Source organism: Myripristis murdjan, chromosome 12 (genome assembly GCF_902150065.1).
Source record: "Myripristis murdjan chromosome 12, fMyrMur1.1, whole genome shotgun sequence".
In the NCBI taxonomy this organism is placed as follows: Eukaryota; Metazoa; Chordata; class Actinopteri; order Holocentriformes; family Holocentridae; genus Myripristis; species Myripristis murdjan.
The window spans coordinates 13,138,374-13,160,805 of NC_043991.1; the positions used below are offsets into that span (position 1 = coordinate 13,138,374).

At 41.6% G+C, this 22,432-nt stretch overlaps 1 protein-coding gene across 1 annotated transcript in view; it reads left to right on the plus strand.

Annotated features, from left to right (window-relative positions):
* The first annotated feature begins 4,713 nt into the window (after positions 1-4,713).
* Positions 4,714-22,432, plus strand: part of LOC115368947 (protein FAM163B-like) — a 36,667-nt gene continuing 18,948 nt past the window's right edge. The window contains exon 1 of the mRNA XM_030065405.1: positions 4,714-5,341. The gene's annotated coding sequence lies outside the window, so the exon portion shown is untranslated. The remainder of the gene's footprint in view (positions 5,342-22,432) is intronic.

Sequence of the window (22,432 nt, forward strand, 5' to 3'; positions counted from 1 at the left end):
CCCTCGCACAGGGACACTTATCTCTCTACCTTTGCTGCCAATATGTCGGCAAACACAAATGGGACAAAGTCTGCTGTGAGAAGTAGAGAGAAAGATGGAGAATACGGGATGGGTGTCAAAGAAAAGACTGAGAAAGTGAATGATGGTCCTTTGTGCATGTGTGTGCTTTGAATTTGTTAGTGTGTGTGTGTGTGTTTGTGTATCCAAAGAGCCTGGGGGTCTAACTGACATTATCTCGCCTGGGACAATCCAGATATTGCTCCCAAAAGTTTCCCATCATGCACTGCTGTCACACAGGGACACACACACACACACACACACACACACACACACAATAAACACTGTTTTCATAATTAGGTACACACCCAAAAGTATTAGCTACACAACATAAGAAGTGATGCAGAAAATATTGATGGGGCTTCCTGTTGTGCAGTGAGTGTTATTGTGTGGATGGTGTGTTATTGCAATGTGGCTCTCATATGTTTGCAGAATTCTGCAAGGAAAGAGTTGCTTTGATATATGTTCTGAATTTAATTTAATTTGATTTTGCTGGCACAGAGAGAATAAAAGGGTGAACTGTCTCTTAGGCTTGTGCTGTCGCAGTCCACCGTTACAATGGAGCTCACACCCGATTCACTCAGATGAATGCACACACACACACACACACACACACACACACACACACACACACACACACACACACACAGAGTGGGAAAGGGACAAAAGCAGAAATCACCTCAACATGACTGATCCAACCATCTCATTCTCTTCTAGTATGAATATTTTAAAGTTGAGTGCTTTCAAACTGCACTAATCTCCAGTTCTGTTGGTGGGTGTGAATAATAAATGCAATAAAAAAAAATCACACTACAACTCTGACGTTGCCGCAAACTATCTGGCCTCATCTGATCCAAAAAGGGGAGGTGAACAGTTGTAGAGGGGGATTACATAATTAGAGGAGACGAGTGAAGACTTGAAGATAAGGAGGGATAGAGAGAGACAGAGAAAGAGAGAAAGATAGAGGGTGGAGGAGAGGTGAAACAGACGGAGGTGGCAGCAGAGAGCTCAAGGTTCAGAGGCAGACAGCAGGAGGGAGCTGTAAGATAGAGAAAGGGGACAGAGCATGACGAAGAAGAGAAAAAAAGATGTAGGAGAGTGACAGAGGGCATCCAAGGGAAACAGAAAAGAGGGAGCTGGAGGTGTGTGGGGGGGTGGGTCTCTCTTTCAGTTTCATGGACAGCTGTCCAGCACGCTCCATGGCAAAGATATGCAGGGATGGAGACGGACAGAAGACAGGAGAGAGAGGGAGGAAGAGAGACAGACAAAGAATCATGCAGAGGACACTTGTGTCTGTCATCTTAATGGAATCTAACGAGCATTTTGTGCCAGACAGCGGTCCCATTTTGTTTTCCTCCACCTTGTCTGAACCTTTGGCAGAGGACTGGTGTCATTTCTTAATGATCTTTATAGAGCGGGCTGACTAATACCTACACAGCCAGTGACAAAGTGCTGTAACTGTAAGACATAGATTTGATGAATCTCGTCCAAGTGATCAGCGACTTGTGAGATTTCAGCATAACAGAGAGCTGAAGTTGGGTGTGATTTTGTAAGATCTACGTTTCTGCCATTCTGTCTGTAGTCCAAAATCCCTGTGGAGAACATGATTGGGATTTGCAAATGAACATCTTAAACAAAGTCTGTGCTACACAGAGCCTTACTTGCCACACCACATTTTGTTCCATGAAACAAAATGCATTAGATAAGATCAACATTGTAGATTTTCATCGTTCAGTTACGTTCTACATCTGCTGTTGCTATAGTGAAATGCTTGACTTGTTTCAGAAGCAGGACCACAACAGTCAGCCATAGCTATCTGGTGGCTTGTAAATATACACTTACAATGTTTTTTTTTCTTTTTAAAAAAACGTATGATATTAAAAATAACTAAAAGATCAACATAAATTAAGGTGTACTGGAACAAAATGTAGCCTATCTCATAGATCTGTTCAACATTTTTGGCCATTATTTTTAGCATTTTAAAAAATCCATTCCACTTCCACTTTGGCTCTTTGTTTGTGGATCTCATTAGATGTTGAAAGTTGAACCGAATTGGCTTTTATGTTGACCGTATGTGATGATTGTTGAAACACATACTGGGGCACACACACAGCGGTCCAAATTTGCACTGATGCCACACTTTGGTGCCTCTAATATTGAAGTCAGCAGGAGGAGCATTGAAATAACTGCTATACCTCTGCTGTTTGAACTTTTACAGGACAGAGATTCAACTACATAACAAAACACACTTTACATAATGCAGACTGGTGTGTTTGGTGTATTTTCCAGTGTTAGTAGTTCTTATTTCTCACTTATTACACTCTGCACCATTTTGGGGTCATGTGCTATTCAGTGAGGTATTGTGCCTTCTTTCTTTATACGTTTCCTGACTGAACCCAGGAAATGGACCAGGTCTGTCCTTTCTCACTCGACGTGAGCCAATCAGGGCCTACAACACCACAGCAAAGCGCCATAATGTGTCGCTCATGTAGTGGTCTTTCATGGTGTGTCCTCCAAAAAAGTGTGTGTTGCCCCACATGAAAATTCAGAAGTTAAGAGCTTGTTTGGCTGAGTTGCTTCCTAATCAAGATGAATTAGGATGCAGCCACAATAACCCCTCACTGTATGGATAGAAATCTGAAGTCTGTCTCTTGCTTCCATTTGAATTCCTTTAGTGAGTATCAGAAACAGAAAACACCCACATGTATGACATGAGGAGAAAAGTTTTAACTGCTGGCCAAATCGATAATAACAGTGCAATCAGTAATATAAAGTTCAGCCTCTCTGTACTCTGTATAAGCTGTCCATCAAAACACAAATGCAACAACAATGGATGAATTATCATCAAATGCTGACTCCTCATTAATCCTCCTTTTACCTTCAAATTTACTAACATTTTTTATCAGCTGGGGCCAATTTGATCCCAGTAATTTAAACCTCCAGGAAATGATCAGAATAAAAATTGACACCAAATTGATTATGTGTCAGGTTTTTTATTAGTTTTGTTGACTACCTAATTAGCCCTTTAAATAAAACATAAGGTAGATAATAAAAACAGATCCATATGGAAAGATACGACCAATCAGTGTAGCCACAGCCTTATACTGTCAACCTCTGTTACAACTGCACCTTTTCATATCGTCAAATATATGCTGACTTGTTCACTCAAGACTTTTTTTTTTTTTTTTTTGAGACACAGTCACATGTTACTGACAATACACTGGAGCCTGTAAATGCCACCCAACATTCAGAGATGTCATCCATTTGTATACTTGAAGTTGAAACACATTTAAGACAGTCTGGAGGAAACCCAAAGCTTTCAGACGGCTTGTGAAGACAAATATATATATATTAAAAAAAAAAAAAAAAAAAAAAAAAAAAAAACATATCCACTATTCCCAAATAGGAAAGACACAGCGGTCTGATTGGCTGTAAGGCTTGTTGTCTTGAAGAGAACATGGCATGTTGAGCAGAGATCATAAGGGAACTGTCAAAATCTGGCTCAGTGTGGCAGCTTGTCACCAATCTGGCCTGTTAGCACTGGCCTCACCCTCTCTCTCTCTCTCTCTCTCTCTCTCTCTCTCTCTCTCTCTCTCTCTCTCTCTCTCTCTCTCTCTCTCTCTCTCTCTCATGAACACAGGCACACACACTTCCTCTCTCACTCTCCCTCCCAGTGCCTCTTGCTCTATTTCTCACTTGGTATGTGAGGACTATTTGTCGTTAACTCCCTCTAATTAACATACTTTCAGCTGCATGTCCTGTGTGCATGTGAGTGCCACTATGAATCCATGTGTGCTTCAGAAGTTTAACATTTCTTTCAGGTTAGTGAATTTAGTGGCTAAGTTGTAAGCCCAGACAGCAGCGTGGCATGCCTTTAAGTCGCATCAAACACGCACAGCATCGCTTGGAAGTCACAAGGGGCCTTATCCCTGTCTTATCCCTCTTTTTTCTCTTTGCATTTTCCTGCTCTCGTCCCTTCTCTCTTCGTAGCCAATCTCAGCCTGTGACTAAAGCGCCATCTCCCAGGCTGTACACTCCAGGCTGTACACACACACACGCACGCACACACACGCACGCACACACACGCACACACACACACACACACACACACACACACACACACACACACACACACACACACACACACACACACACACACACTGAGTCTGCAAGCACTAAGAGCCACCTCTGTATTTAAGCTCATTTACTCTTCACCGCACGGTGCTAGACGTCGATCTGCAGGAATCAGCACATTTACGGAGATTCAGCAACCGTGCATCAAATACATCTTCTCTTTGGACTAACCAGCTGCAGACAGTAGTAGTAGCCCGAAAGCGACTGACCAGATCGCTTCCAGCAAAGGAGAGAAACGCGCTGTATAGATAGATAGATAGATAGATAGATAGATAGATAGATAGATAGATAGATAGATAGATTGGGAGAAAAATAGAGAAAGGTAAGCGTAAAAAGCCCCGCGTCGTCTGTTTTTTTTTCTCTCTATAGTAATTTACCACTGAGCCTGGAGCAGAACGACAAATATTTGACCTCCACCACCCCGGATGGTGGGGAACTGGTCGGTGAAATGGAGATGTCGAGATTTTCTCCCCTCCCGTCTCCTCCTCCAGTACGCACGCCGCTGCTGCTGCTGATGTTTGCGTAGGAGCGTTTTATTTTGCGGACAGCGTTGGTTAACCAGTCTCTACTATTCAAACAACTCCAGACAAGCGGTGGATGTAACTGTGCGGCTGCTGGGTTAAAAACACAGGCTATATCGTCTAGAGACAGTGCCGGATCTGGACTGTTTTTCCTAAATATTCCTTATATTGGAGTGTGTTTTTTTTTTTTGTTTTTTTTCCCCCAGTCGCTTCTTGTGTGAGTCCGGGACTGGACAGAGATATACATGCGAGCGACCGGACTGTGTCCAGAAAAGTAGAAACAAACACAAAAAATTACAACGTGGACATTTTCCAAGGACGCATCTGCTATTTCGTGGCTAGGTAATTTAACACGAAAAGAGGGTCAGGCCCATCGGGTTTCATTTTGATCCACTCTGCTTGAATTGCCAGCCTGTGATTCAGCTCTGAAAGTCGCACATCAGCGGTACAGCCAACACTTCAGTGTTCAGGTGGTCGGTTCACCGGCGGGGGGGACTTTATTATAATCGCTCTCATTATTCGATGAGTGGGCTTGACACAAGCTAAACACCACCAGAGGTCGGGACCGGAGCTCCTAGGAGCCACCACCACTGTACATGTGACCTGGAGAATCCCTCTTATCTCTGAAGGTAAGCACTTCAAGACTTGAAATGATTGGACTAACTACTTCCCCATAACTTGCTTTGAGATCATAGTTTTGTTCGCTGCTGTAACCAGTCATTCCTTATTTTACATTTAGCTGTTTTCCTTGTGACTATACCTTATTTTTTTTCGCAAAACATCCATATCTTCATCTGCCGGTCACAGAATAAGAGGCAGAAAACGATAGATTTCACTGGCATGAGAAGCTGGTTGTGTAGCCTGACAGCCTCCTCTACATGTTGGAAATAGAAATGATTCATTGCTGAGACAGAGTGAGAGAGAGAGAGAGAGAGAGAGTTGGTCTGCAAAGTAGATGAAACTCACTGCTAGGAGGCAGAGTGCTCCGTGAGTTTCTCTTTTCAGCACCACGGACAGCAGCCCACTGTGCTCCATGACTACTGTAAGGGGGAGGATTTCTATTTTCTCCTCTCCACTACTTCATCCACGGCATTTATAATGTATCATAGTCGGCCCTCAGTTCTGAAAACAATGTAGAGGCAGCAGAGGAGTCCTGTGCACGAGTTTTTGTGAGCCAGAGTAATATAATGAGCAAGATATGTAGGCAGGTTAGTGGGTAGGTAGAAAGAAAGAGAGAAAGACAGAAACAAAGGGAAAAGAAAAGTTATGTACAGATAAAAAGAAAAAGAAAAATGAGAGAGAGAGAGAGAGAGAGAGAGAGAGAGAGAGAGAGAGAGAGGGGAAGGATTCAGTGCTTTGTATGAGAGGCATGCTGGCTGGCTGGCTGGCTACATGCTGACAAAACAGCATGGCTACTGAGCCACAGCTACTGTCACCAACTGTTAGCTATGGTCATATCCAAACTTGTGTTCGCTCCAAATGTATTTCTGACCAGGGTGAAGCGGTATCTTAAACGTTAAAGCCATATGCATTAAGGCCATGTGGTAATAACAGGATCAAATAAAGATGAAAGTATTTAAGATAAGAAAATATGCAAGATGCACCCCACCACTTATTTAGTATTTTGGAAACTCTGCGGTAAGTGAATTTGTAATTAATACCAGCCAAAATGTAAATCCGCAATTTCACCAAAATTGCAAACCCACATTTTGTGTGTGCATGTGTGTGTGTGTGTGTGTGTGTGTGTGTAAGACTACATTACCACCTCTACAGTATTTATATGTAACAAAAGTGATTGCCAACTAAAAATTGCCAACTAAACCCTGCTTGTTTCCAGCAGAGGTGTTTTGGGTCCAAGTAGGATGAAGCTTAAGGATTTGGGGCACACGCTTTTGAGTTTATTTGGCCCTAAAAAAAAAAAAAAAAAACTATTTTGTACAATCCATCTTATTTGACTGCAAGATAAAATGAAAACCAACATTTTCTCTGTGCAGTGGTTTGATGACTGCTCTTAAAAAAAAACAGCTTCTTTGGTTTATGTGTCACAGAAGTGATTAGGGACAATTTGCAATGTAATATTGCTACATGAATATTTTGGTGTTACAGCATGGGGTGCAACTTAAGTATTTAGGGAACAAATGTCCTTTTTTTTCCCTGCAAAAGGTATTATTTTGCCCAGATTTGAAAATAACTAGTTTGAATCTAGTTTCAGAATACAGTGAACTTTCCCTCTTTGTATCTAAGCCCCACTGTTAGCCAGCATAAATTCTAGTCTCATTTTAGTCAGTAAGCTTTGCCACCAACGGGGAATAATGTTCACTATCCATTACTCCACTTGAAGCAAAAATTATTTGAAGCAATTGCAGCTTGAGCCTCCCGTTGTGTGTCTGTGTACCTTGAGGAACCTGAAATCCAGTTATATAAGTTCCTCTTTCTGTACTTGAAGTAGTTTGGAATCAAATGTTACCAGATTCACAAATCCTGGCTTGTATTTATTTAACCTGGCAAGTTAATTCAGAAACATACTCATTCACTCATCTACAACACTGGCTGTGAGGAGTAGTTGCAGTGGGGATGGAGTGTTACACAATTACTCACATTCATACCTGGGACTTTCCTGGCACAACAACTATTCAGTGAGCTGAATAGTGAACTGTACAGAGCTCTTATCCAACTATGTCATGCGCATGTTTCCTATACTATCACAGCAACTGGTTTCAAACATGTGAGACACATCAGATTAGGACACACTGATATACAAGAGGTGAAATTGACCTAAAAAACAGATGAGAGGGAGCGCTGCTTAAGGTCCCTAGGACAGAATGGACAGGTGCTCCTTGTAGATAATAGCTGAGTCAGAATGAGACAATGCATGAAAAGTCTTTGTAAATACACTATAACATTCAGTCAACAACAGTAAATCCCAGAGAAGTTTTCTAAGGCACTGTCTCTCACAGCAAAAAGTAAAATGTTTCATTCTCACATCTCACATTGCTTTATTCTAAAGTAATTTCTAAATTAATAAAGATTGGGAGATTGACCAAAATCAAGAGTAGGCACTGACACCTGGGAACAAATTGATATTGTGGTATGTAAGGAACATTTGTGGTCTGCAAGGAACACACACACACACACACACACACACACACACACAGTAATTTTAGAGTGGCTACAACACAATGCAAGAGGAGGTGGGGCTTGTGTTCCCATGGCGACTTCCCTGGTGACCCTTAGAACAGCCTTAGCCCCCTGGGAGATCAGTCATACTCATACACATGCACACACACACACACACACACACACACACACACACACAGACACACACACACGTGTACACACGCACATACACACAAGTCCCCCTCGGAGCATGACAATGAGTGACTGTGTGTTTCTTGTCTGCTTGCTGCTGCTCTAGCAGCCTTTCAGTCATTGGAAAGAGAGAGAGAGAGAGAGAGAGAGAGAGAGAGAGAGAGTTGAAGGACAATTATGTGTAGGAAGAAAATGCAAATTTCAAAGAGAGATTGGTGATAAAAAGATGGAGATCTGTAGAAGGAGGAGTGCACAGAAAATACTGTATATATAGCAAGAAAGGGATGGAGAAGTGATGATAAGCTTTAACACTGGTACTGGTATTATGGGTGTATGCAATTATGGAGATAGCATGTCCACTTCTTTTCTGTGTCCATTTGTACTCACATATAATTACCTTTAAAGTATATAGGGAGGGGGAATCGTAATAGATTCATTTCCCCTCGTATGTATAGAGTAGAGAGGAGGATGTTGAGGGGGGGGACTAGAGACTGGGGGAAGGGAGTATGGCTGCTCAGTGATCATGTTAAACAGTCACCACCCGTCCCTTCCTCCACCCTGCTCTCCTCCCCTCCCCCTCAGCACCATCCACAGCTCCTTCACAGCTACACCCTCACACGCACACACACATGCATCTCCACATGCACATTCACACTCATGCATGGGCGGGATTACATACACACACATATCAGAGGGCACACTCAAACCGAGTGCTTGCACACATTTGCACACGCACATGCACACAGTGGTCAGCTACCCTCATCCCAGTGAGTGATTGTGATAAAATGAGGCTCAATTGAGAGGAGGAACTCTACTAACCCTTTAGTAGAGAGAGAGAGAGAGAGAGAGGTATGATGAAAGAGTGGAAGGGAGAGAAGGAGCAGGAGAAGAAGAGGAGAAACAGCAGCAGGGGAGGAAATGCTGTTCTTCAGAGTTCTTCTCATGACCATGCTTATTTTGTAACATTAGGGAGGGAGAGACAGACAGAGAGAGGGAGAGAGAGAGAGAGAGAGAGAGTAGATGTCAATGCATATATGTGTCTTTGAGCACATGACTGTGTGAATCTTAATTATACACACATATCATCATGCTGTGATGTTAGTTAAGAGAGCATATAGAGGGGTTTATGTTCAGTGAATTTAAGCCTTGCCCTCCAGACCTATAGTCTATAGGGTCTATAGCACAGAACATATATTATTCACTAAGTCTGTGGCTGAGCACACATCAAGCCAACCACAAAGAACTGCTGCTGATCAATGCCGAAGGTTAGAGCTCTCTGTGTCGCCTCATGTTTCCTGCTAAAATGCGTGTTGTACATGAAGACGTACACAGACTACAGCTGACAGCCGACATGCGTGCGCATTCTACATCCGGGTAGGAGGCAGGAATTGTCAAGGGGGGAAGTAGTCTTTCAGAAAAGCAAACCGAACAGGTACAGAAACATATTAAAACTGGTGGTGTGTACTCAGTAGAGTTCCAGTCTCTGCCAGGTGTAACTCTACCAGTTGTATTGTCAAACACTTTGACAAATGGGGCCAAACACATGATCTCCTCTAGGCTGATGCCTGGTGGAGATAATCGGAGATAAGAATTTAAAGACCCCGTGACATAGTGCCAACTAATTGGATAACAGTTTGGTGGAGATACACAATTTTATTTGAAGGGATAGGTGGATGAGAGAGGATGTTTAAAGATTTGTGAAGGTTTTATTGGTTGAAATTTTAATTACACCCACTAGTGCAGGATGATATCACTATTTAAGATACAAGAAGTAGAAGTCATGTGAAGTCCTTTCATGGGAACTCACTTTTAATTTATACTACAGATCTTGAATGGAGCAGAATAGGATTTCCCATTCCAATAAACACAGAAAGATGGTTGGAGCAGTGACCATTTTTGTGTGTGTCGTTACCATTGCAAAGAAATGTGGCCATTGTACCATACTGACTTGTGGCGGGTCTCTTACTTGCTGAGGTCTCCAGCAAAGACCAAATGAGCAGTGGAGTCTGGAGCTTGGTTTGTGTGCTATCACTGTTGCCTAACTCTTGAAGGGAAATCAAGGATAGCTGGACCAATAGGTGCAAACTATTAATGCTGTTACTGCGATTAGCAAGCAGCTACAGCACAGCATCTCTTCTCAGTTCTCAAGCCAGTGTGACACACTGTACGCCCTACTGATGCGTGTTGTCAATGTAGCAGCTAACCACAATCGCCATTTTATTCTGTATCAGCCAAATGACCACAGCAAACAGTACAATGGCAACTCTACACCGTTCAAGTTGAAACGGTCACTGTTCTCTCAGCCTGAAGGTCTTGTGCTTGTGGGAGAAGGTTTGCAACTATAACTCACTCAATAAGTATCTCATTAGCACAATAACCCATATTTTACCATCCCTGTTTTTGTTTATCTTCTTGAGCCCTGATTTGCTTAGGCTGAACAGCCAATCCAAAAAGTCTCTCTCACTGCCAGCGTCTGCCTTTGATTGTACATGCTGCTGTCAGTGGCTGACCAGCACACACGCATAAACTGCCTGTATGGTCGGTTGCTGGTAACAGACGGCCCGGTGAGGCTGACGCATCAAAGCCCTATGGCAATATTGCATTTACATAGACTGTAATTTATATTATGTGCCGGTTGTAAAGACTGTACATTTCAGGTTTAAAGCAGTCAAGGGACTTACCTCATTCTATTTTCATAGCACACTCTAGTGACTAAGTACATGTACTAAGGCCCGTTTTTTAGGCCTGTGTGCTCATTATGGGAATAGCCAAGGTTGGCTGCAAAGCAAAAATGTGGAACTAAAAAGGTACAAAATTCAACATGCTGCTTTCGGGAGAAGATGAAGCATACATTATATATTAATATATGAAAAGGAAGATCATTTCCACCTCAACATACTATACAGCATGTGCCCAATTTATTTCATTTCACTGTGTTATAATTTAATTTTATACATAGCACAGAATACATCATTTTAATCTTGAGATGGAGCTGAAGTTTGCATAATGACTCTCACTTACTTTAAAATACAGGACAGAGCTGTTTTATGAAGTATCGTAACAAAAAAAAAACAAAAAACAAAAAAACAGGTAAAACTATTAAAAAGCAATCTCAGCAAGGTCTCGACTTGCACCGCTAGACGAGTTGCTCACCGTTTAAGTGCAAGAGATTACCATTCATAAATTCTCATCTCCTATTTGTGTTGCACTTCATTATGTATCCGTTGCGCCAGGCTGCAGTGCGCCTCGTGGTTTTAGCTTACTGAACAGGTTCTGAGTTTCTTCAGCAGACAGCAAGTTGGTAGAAGTTTCCTCTGATGCAAACAAGCAAGAACTTTTCGAGATTGGGCCACCCACTCAGAAATGGGGCGGTAGGAAGAGCAGTTGTAAAATGTCAGTCTGTAATTGCCCTGTCGCCATAGTAACTGAAGACCTCCACTTTTGCACAGTGACTCTTAAATACTGACCATTAGCTAACAACTAAGCTGTCATCAGCCTTGAGCTTTTTACACACTTATCCACACACACACACACACACACACACACATAGATTTGTCCCTCCATCTGATTGTTTAGTAACATCCCCTGACTCTCCTCTTCATTTGTTGCCCTTTGTATTATTCTTCTATCCATCCCTTCTTCCTTTGCCATTGTACCTTTTAACTTATCTGTCTTCTTTCTTGCTTTTCTCCCACTGTTCATGCTGCCTCTCTCTATGGTTCCTATTATCTTTTTTGTTAATCTTCATATCTCGCTCCACTGCTTTCTCCCCCTCTTTCTCACAGCATCCAAGGTTTACCCATACATGTTCACTGTAGCTCCTGCATGAAAACCTTGTTGCTATGGCTTTCTATGAATGGCAATACATTATGCAGTGACGGTTGCATACAAACTCTCTCTCACACACACACACAAACACACACACAGGCAGACAATGGTTAGTGGTTAGTGATGAGAGGAGTTTAACACAACATACACAGGGATAGAACAGTTTTGTTAGTGTGTGTGTTTGTGTGTGTTGCGTTTATATTCAACTATAAAATTGCATTTAAGTATAAAATATACTTGAAACAAACAGAGAGAGAGAGAGCATGTGGTGGAGAGAGCAAGACAAAGAAATCACATCACAAATGTCCTGATATTTAGGTTCGCCTAGTTGTACCGTCCAACAATCTAAGGCAAAATTGCTGTCTCTGTGTGATTTTAACTGGCGGTATACAGTATGTGTGTGTCTGTATGGGTGTGTGTGTAAATGTGTGAGCATTTCTGTGCATTCTCCGTATTGTTTCCCACAATCTTTCTCACATCATGCCGCGGCTGCATGATAAAGAGCGGCACAGAAAAGTCGCATTTCCCAGTCTCCTGATGTGAGGCTGCTCCGAGTCGAGCCACTTAATGTAAATACCATATCTGCTTGACAGAACACATTTTGCGCCTGCAGAGTTACTTGCAGTGGGATCTGTCTGTCTCTGTGTCACAGGCATCGTGTTTGCTTGTGTGTCGCACTGCTGTTCAAAAAGATGTTTAAAACACAGGCCTGCCCACGCTCCCTAAGGCCGTGCACAGAAACTGAACAGAGAGTGAAAGTGGTGGAAGGCAGAGAAAGCAAAGGGGCAAAGGAAGAGACAGGGAGAGCAAAATAAATGGAGGTAGATGCTAAACCGACAGAGAGAGGGCACTGGAGGAGTGAGTGAGAGAGAGGGAGAGACAGAGAGAGAGAGTGGAGAACCAAAAGGAAGGAAAGGCTGACAAAAAGTGAATGACACAAATGGCAGCTGGCCAAGGTGATGGATGGAGACATAAAAATATGAAGGGAGCCCAGCTGCCCTTACATGAGGCTTTCTGTTATGAGGTGGAAGAGGAAACAGGCTGAACTACATCAAACTGGTAATTAAAGTGCACAAGTATTCACACACACACACACACACACACACACACACACACACACACACACACACACACACACACACACACACACACACACACACGTACATACATAAATATACCAACATGTAAATAAATGCAGACTATATATTATCTAAGCTAATGTGCATGATATATATAGATGTTTTACAGCAGTTCAAATTTTTTATGTAAGTCATTCAACACTACAAGCGGTGATTGTACTACAGCTGCTATCAAAACTATCCCTATTCAAAACTATTCTTCTCTTGTCTTCTTTTCTCTTGTCTTCTCCCTTTTCTCTTCCGCTTTTTCTCTTCTCCTTTTTCCTTTTTCTCTCCTCTTCTCTTCTCTCCTCTTCTCTTCTTTTCTCTTCTCCTCCTCTGCCCACAAACTGTGTAATGTATGCATGGGACTGCTTGTTGTTGACACAGAGAGAGAGAGAGAGAGAGGGAGAGAGAGAGAGAGAGAGAGAGAGAGAGAGAGAGAATGAACAGTAATCGGGGTTATGCAGGGGTGAGGGAAGAGATGACCAGGTTATGATTTTATAATACCACTTGACCTTCACTACACCACCTCTCGCTTCACTACATTTACTGTGGCATCTGGCCAGCTGATAAGTGTGTGTATGTGTGTGTGTGCGCGCGCGTGTGTGTGTGTGTGTGTGTGTGTGTGTGCGAGAGAGAGAGAGAGAGAGAGAGAGAGAGAGAGAGAGAAAGGGAGGAGGAAGGGAGTTAGTAAGCTCATCGAAACATGCAAAACATTAACACTGCGTCTATCTACAGTATCTGCCTGTCTCAAGTATGCATTTACGATGGATGTATTTAGATGAAAAATCAGATGAAAAGTCCAGTATTAGCCATTATGGTGAGAGGTGGGTTGCATTTCCTTGGCAGTATTAATGACGACCATTAGCTCCTGATGCTCTACAATCACACAGTCTGTAAAAACAGCCTGCATCTCAAATGTCTCTCTTCTCATAAACATGGTCACACAGACATTGTGATATTTTTTCAAACAAAAAGTAGTGATAACTCTTCTGATCTGAATGAATGGCTTCATTGCCATTGTAAACTGAAGATGGTCCAATACTTTTATAGCTGCATCAGGACCAGAGACCATAAAAATGCTGACAGTATAAATTAAAATATTGTAGTTTACAGGACTACTACTGATAAGAATGGTTAAACATGAGGAGGACATCTTCAAATCACTGGCTGACTTACAATCTTTTCTACATAAATACCTCTGGCGTGCTTGCATTTATAGGCATTAAAGTTTCCCATTTTAATAAGAGCTATATTTTAGCAATGACAGTAAATATGTTCATCTGAATCTGGTCCAATCTGCCAGTCCGTGAGGCCAAAATGGCCCAGAAGTAGTCATATCATTCTCGCATATGTTACAATGTCATTTAAATGCATTTCCATGTATGCCAAATGTTATGTCATTTACTCATGTATTTTCTTTCAGACAATAACACTCAGAACAATAGTTTACAGCCTACTTCGTTTTAAAGCTTATAATCTGCTGCAACCTCTTTTTTGGCTTGTTTTTTTTTTTTTTTTATTGCGAATGGTCTCCAAACTCAAATGCCAAATGTGGGTGTGAGTCCATCCCATAGAACTTAAATGGCGTAGAACGGCCTTTCCATTCAAATTTACATACTAGGGCAGTCGGAACGGCAGCACTGTTGCCATGGAATTTGTAGAATTTAAAAGGTTACATCAGGTAAAATGTATATTTATAGGTTTGCTAGTTCGCAGATGTCTGGAAACAGATTAATAAGAGAAATGTTACGCTAACTTCGTCACTATAGTGTCAGATTTCTGTTGATTTTCTGATGATTGCCTGAGTGCCAGGGTAACACATACAGGTTCAAATGTCACAGTTGTTTTAGCAATTTCTGCTTTCAGGTGACAGCCACAACACATGTCTACACAGTTCTCAAGCAAGTGTGACACACTTTCCAGCCCTACTGACTTGTCATCATATAGAACAACTACAATCACCGTTTTATTCTGTACCAGTCAAGTGACCAAAGATGAGAGACACACGTGATTTCAAGGAATTGTCAGTGATGTAATTTGAGTGAGTGTGTGTGGAAATGTGCTGCAAGAATGTTGGTTGTTAAAACTCAAAACAAGAACAAACAAAGGGAACTGCCATGACTTGTGTATGGGATGGAAACAGAGAGAGGCTGGTGGTGCTGTAGTCCAATCGCAAGTTGTTCTCATGATGCCAACAACCACTCCCACTCTGCTTGCCAGGCCTCTGCGAGCAGGAGAAAAGAGCGACAGGACGCATGCAACACGCCACAGGGGAGGGGTCGTCACAGCTGACAGACTGTCAGTTTTGTTCTAATCACTGCCTAGCAGCTAGTCTGTGTTAGACCAGTCGTACCTGTTCTGTGCTTTCACTGCTTAGAAACTGAGCTGCCACTGTGGCTGGTTTATTTGGGTTCATTTTTTGCATATTAAGTCATATATGTCAAAACTGGCAGGTCCTCTGAAAGATGGGAATTTTCAATAGTCAACCCAAACCAACTAGTTCCAGCCCACCTCAGAGATTGTATATATCCGCTGAGTCAGAAAGGGAAAGAAAAACATGCAGGAAACAGAGTAATATGGGAATTGTCTCATTGTCAAGTGTCAAGCAGCAAATATAATTTAATGGCGTCTTATCCAACTCAGGAACATGAGAATTGAATTAAATTTATTTCGGGGCAGTGTTTTACCAGATGAACTAACCTAAGGGGTGTGTGTGTGTGTGTGTGGGTGCATGCATGCATGTACCTGCATGTGCACGGGCATGTGCACTTTTGTATATCTTTGCAAGTACATGTTCTTATGCCTGCATGCATGTGCACATGCAGCAACAATGCACCATAAAATAATAATTTAACAATGTCATTGCCCTACAGATTATTCATTATTGGAACATATAGTTTTCATTTCCTCACAGTAACTATAACATATTAGATAAGTCTGAGGTCAAGTAAAACCATTAATAATATATTGGAAAATGTGATCCCTGAGGAAACAAAGTTGATTATCTAAATTTCTCAGTAGTTGACATTTAGAAGATGTGAGCACACTGACAATATAATATATTCCTTCATCAACAGGAATAAGTCACCAACCTAGAAACTAAAATACACCATCAAGCAACTATTTCTACTGCTGATCCACAGCACCTAGGGTGATTTTCTAGCTTTAGTCAAGGGTACAAGATTCATCCTGGACCAGTGGCGGCACACTAGGCCATGTAAAAGGTCATTCTTGAACTGGATTTAATTTATTTTTGCTACTCATTAAAGCACATGGGGCTCATTTTAACTGCGCCCTGAAAGGGTGCAATTTATGTTTCAGGGGTGATCAGGGGTGATCACAACAGGATAATGCATCCTTTTTGATTATTAAATCCATGCAAAGCAACAACTAACTGTGCATCATAGTGCGCTGTTGCTATTTGCACACATTTAAATTAGGCAACATGCATACATGTGGTGCAAAATTGCTTGAGGAATTCCTCAAAATTCCTCATTGGTCAGCACAAATAGTTCACAGTCTGAACATTTCTTTTTCTTTTCCTCTCTGCCATTGTCGTCTACTTGGCACAAAGGCAGCATTTATACTTTGCACTTAGAGACAAAACAAGGACAAGCTATGTAAATCATTAGCACAATGTCTTTTGTGAATTGGACCTTAACACAACACAGATAGCTGTTAGGCGATTTGAGGGGGGATGAGGGTGTGTGCTATCCCCTTTGTTAACCAAACTGTGTCCTCCTTGTTAACCTGCCAACCCGCCTCACCATCCCACAGTCAGAGAGAGAGTGCAGGGGCAGAGGGCTTGTTGATTGAATATGTTTGTCTATTTGCCTGACTCATTGATCTTTTATCTGACTGGGATTTGTGCAAGTTAGAATCTATGGTCCTGACCATGGCTTTGAAATATCAGCAGCCTCACTGTGCCGTGTGTTGATAAATCCATGGCGCTCTCCGTGGTGCTGAAGTTGTGCCTTTTTCTCTCAGTCCTGCCCTTCAGTCAGTTTTGTCTTGGATCTATAATATTTCTCAGACCTCAGACCAAGCCACCTCTAAAACAAAATATTTCAGGGGGGACATAACTACTGATATAGTTTTTACTACAGATGTTTGGTGTAACCTGGGAGTGGAGCAGGTAATTAACTTGACTCCACCATTCTCAGTCACCTCTTTGTGAATTCTCCGCTTAGATTTGACATGGCTCAGTTACACTTGCACAAGTGCAGAGTAAAGAGCAGCACACATAAACCAGAAAGTACAAAAGAACAAGAAAACTAGAACATCGTGATTGTTTATTTTGCCAAAACATCAAAAGTAACAAAGACATTTCCTGACTCACTTCAGCAGAACTGTAAAACTGTTTGATATGACCTCAATATTGACTGTTTTCCTGTTCTAACCCCCCCAAAACAGCTTCTAATCATTTGCACACTAGGATGTGAAAACTCAGTCTTGAAAACAAAACTGTACTTGGTTGTTTGACATTGCTGTCGGTTCAGGGAGGGACATTTTGACATCATCCTGTGTGGCGATGTATTTGATAAGCTTAGCTGTCAACTGTTTGTGCAAGCAGAATGATGCGATCTGACAAATGGTGCTTGTAGATACAGGTAGGCACTTGATGCGATGACTAATACTGAACATCTGCTTTGCTATATGAACTGTCAGAGTTTGATTTCTGATTGGTTGCTTACTTATGCTTTACATTTTACCCCAGTGTGTTTGTGTATGTGTGTGTTTAATAATTAAATGTTTTTCACCTTGCTGCAGCACATCCCACACACTAATGTGTAGGTGTTGCTGTGATTCGCCTCTTGATTCGCCTCTTGAGGACACCACTTAATCTGATGTAATGACAAATTTTGGTCCTGGAATTTTGGTCCTCAGGATATATTTTGTGTGTGTGTGTATGTGTGTGTGTGTGTGTGTGTGTGTGTGTGTGTGTGTGTGTGTGTGTGTGTGTGTGTGTGTGTTTGTGCAAGCACGCAGGTATATGGACAGAATATGTGTGCTTGTTTGAAAGTACACTACATTTTACATGTTCTGAGCACCGTGTGCATGTGTGGATGTATTTTATATTGTGCATGCATGTGTGTGATTGCAATTAACATCTTTTTAAAATAACACTTTAACCCATTAACAGGGCAGGCAGACAGGCAGGCAGGCAGACATGAGTGTTTCTGCTTGGCTGAGCATAGTATTATCTTCTCGGTGTGTTTGCATGACTAGACTGTTTCACACCAGGAAGTCTCACGGGAGCTCTGCAAGTCACAACAAACTGTCTTCATTGTCACTGTGATTTCCCTTACATGGATTTGACTGATACTGGACACAGAGGCCAGGAAGAGGATCAGCCAAGTGACAGGCAACAGGTAGTGTTGATGGATGGACATCTGAGTAACTTGAAGAGCCCTTCATCTTGTCTTACAATGTTAATGAGAAGAGAAGAAAAGAGATGAGAAGAGGGAAAAAGGAGAAGAGGAGAGGCAAGGAAAAAAGAAAAGAGAAGAAAGAAATGAAAGGAGAAAAGAAAAAAGAGAAGAGAAGAGAAGACAATGGAGTAGTCCAACATCCTACAAACACATGCATTTGTACATATGATACACACCTGTCTCAACCATGCCATATGCATACACACACACACACACACACACACAGAGACACACACACACAGAGACACACACACACACACACACACACACACACACACACACACACACACACACACACACACACACACAGAATGCACATTGCCTTAGGTGAGTGAGAGATGTGGCTGGCCCTTTTTTCCATTATTATTTAATATGGAAGAAGAAACAACACACAGAGTCAGGATAAATCGTTCTCGACAGACTGATATTCTCGTGAAAACAGCACTTTTGTCTGCAGGGCCCTGAGATTTGAGAGTCTGTTGAGTTGGTGTACTGCAATCCACATTCTCTTGTCTGCTGTATTTATGCAGAGTTAAGCAGAAACAATAACTACAGTCCGTGCTGCTGGAATGGAGTAGCTTGAGGCGTCTGTGTGTGAGTATGTGCATGTGTATATGTGTGTGTGTGTGTGTGTGTGTGTGTGTGTGTTTTGGGGGGGTGGGAGTTGGAGGAACAAACAGACAGAAGGGAATAAATAGTTTGTTCTGCGTCAAATGCTCATCATCACATAATGCCTCACTTCCCAAAAACACAAATGTACATGCACATATGCTTGGCTCCCTCAAGCCACTTCACCCAATGTGCACCCACATGCACACACAATAATATGCAAGCAAGAGTATTCACACAAACACAGCATACACACATTCACATGCACACAAACATAAACACAAACTTATTTTATTCTCATAAACTAACACAAGATCAATATCTGTTCTCAGACTGCATGTTTTGGTTGCCATGGGTGTGTGGTTTTCAGTCCTGACTAGCATGAGAGAGAGAGAAATCCACAAATACACAGAATATCTACCTATGCCTCATGCTACAATGTGAGTGCCCAAATAGAAACTTAGTAGGTGTGTGGAAAACCAATCTCGTAAAAACCTGAGTCACACTTTATTTATATAGTCCAGCTGATAATCACCTACAGTAATCACTGCCAGAGCTGCACAGTGGCTTTTTTAATCTCATTCAACTTCCTATCAAGTGACTACAATGAGTCACTGACAAGTCTACTGATTTTCAGGTTACAACAGTGTGAAATGTGGGCTATAAACATTAATTGGGGCTAGGGTTAATTTTAGCGTGTAATCTTAATGTCAAGCTGTTTAAAAGGGGTCAAGGTTTGGGTTCAGGTTTCGTGGCCTGTAGAGCTGTGATACTTTAATTAATATGTACTTTTTTCTTCCTGATAATTGAGTATCAACATTTGACAATCCAAATAAGGTTTTACTAAAGCCAATCTTGTAAGGGATGTGGGTGGCAGCAGGTTAACAAGAGGGCACAGCCTATCACAGTTTTATTAACTTGAAAATCCCTAACATACTGATCAGACTTTGTTGACAGTGCCCTAACTTTGCACTTTACACAGAGTCCATGATATCTCACTCAGTAACCTCTAATATCAGCCTCAACAACCTCATCAATCTCGACAACAGGAGGCTAATGGGACAGCTGAACTTTTGGCTTTGACTACTCATTTCATCCGCCATTACAATCTCATCATAAAACTTCCACAGAGTTACATACTTTGGACTGAAACCGATCTCTACTCTTTTCAGGCAGAACTATGACCAGCACTTTTTGCAGCTTCAGAGGCTCTGAGAAGCCTTTGTGGTGATAATACTTGACTACTCTCTAAGTAAACTACTGCTGGATGTGGCTAATTAAGTTCACGGCACCTAAATTACACAGTGGGCCTCGCTGTTCAACGTTGGCTGCACCTCAGGGTATCCGAGCTTTTTCTTTTGACATGTCTCATCAACTGTATCTTCCCAGAGAGAGAAAAGGAGAGAGTTTAAATATAGGAACCACTAATTTTATGTCATTCAAATTATTTGAGATGCATGAATATTTTACAGTTTCTTATTTGATTAGTAGAGGATTAATTAAGCATGACGCTCCTCATTACTGACAAGCATAGTTTTGCTTCCTCAGCAGCTAGATCCAGACTGAAAACTGAAAGTGACAGTGAGAAAAATGAAAAAATGTATTTTAATCACCTCTCATTTTCTGTTTTTGAGGTTTGCTGGGTATGCAATGACTGCCTAACGCTGACCACATAATTTTAATATATATCAAAATTCATAAATATACATATACTGTTGGGCTAACCTGTTGGGTGAACTTATTGTTGGGGTTTCTTCTCCTGTTCCACCCAGCTGGGGTAGATTGAACTTGAAACCCCTCTAGGCTCTCACAAATGTCTAGGAGCAAACTGTGTGCTCTGGAAAATGGGATTATGGCTCAAAGTAGCAACAAGTTTGTTATTCTTCTGAGCCTAATGGGCAGATTAAGGCCCAGATTTGTTTCAAGCTTCTAAAAATCCTGAGTTTGCCCTTTAAATCCATGTATGATGGGAGCAGAAGTGCACTGAGGACACCATTTTACGATTTGCTTTACTCAGATTCCCGGCCAAGTACAGCACTTCAATCCATCAACTGTGAAGTTCAAAGAACTGCACTGTCTCTGAGTTCAGCTCCTGCTGGTGCCAAGATTATACGCTGTCACACACAGAGTGGTGGTATTATTTACACAGCAGAGGATAGTGCATGTCATGGCAGAGGGGAGAAAAAGAAAAGGGGAAGTGGAGGTGTGATGGCAGACTGACAAGATGTCATTATGAAAATGTTTTTTTAAGTTTTTTAAAGTGAAAGTTGACTGAGAGAAAGACAATTCTGGTAGAAAATCTATAGATACACAAATACACTCACACATGACACACACTTTAAAGATGTATAAAATTATGCAAATTACATCATGGGTCTTATTTTTGTGTTGGCGTTAACCCGACAATAGGTGCTAACCAAGCGTTAGGTGTTAACCTGGCTCAGAGCTGAGTTGCAAAGCTCATCCAGCATTAAACTTGTTTTTTGTGCATTTTCACTGGTTTGGGATTTTTGTGGTCTAAAGTTAACTCTGAAACAGGTCCCCACATATGTATGTTGTTGTATGCAGGGTCCTGCTTTGGTCAGTGCTGTTAAGGGGAGTACTTAATATGATCCTCGCTCTAAAATCTTATAATGGACAAATTTATGAAGTGAATACCTTCATATCCCACTTTATATTGGTAACATATACCAAGGGCACTAATATGGGCACTGAGAATAAAATATCAAAAACATTATTTAAATCCAAGGTCCAAGTTGATTCCATTTTTTCCAGTGACAACCAGGTGAAATGGCTAGCATTGCGCTCAGTGCTGTCGTCAATGATTGCTGTTTGTGGCGTTGCAATCAAAGAAGCAAAAATTTTTAGATGTAGCTGCATCATGGAGGATCTTAATACTCCATATCAGCTCCTTGAGAAAAATGAATGATGCAAGCCTTTGACCTCCACTGTACCATTATTTGCTATACCTCCACCAGCCATTGTTGGCAGCACTGAGCATACTGCTCGTGCAGCACTCTGAAACATGCAGTAGTCCTAAAACATGCAACAAAGAAGTAGTCATGCAACCAACTTTGATTTTAATCTTTTGTAACTTGTGCACCATAGATTTAAGTCATGTTTTTCGTATTTTACACGCAGTGCATGTTAGCACCCTTGGGATATGTTAGAAATAAATAACCCCAACAAACCAAGGTCTTGTTTGTCCATTAATGAATTTAGAGGGTTAGAGGGATTTTAGGGTGATAAAAAATATTCCTGCCAGCAGCAAGGAGCAAAGCGGGACCCTGCATACAACAACATACATATGCAGGAGACTAGGTTCAGGGGATTAGTCAAAATCTCACCAGCATCAAGATGGATGTAGTGGTTCAACTGGGCATGTTTCTTCATTTTGGTACCCCACTGGGATTAAATA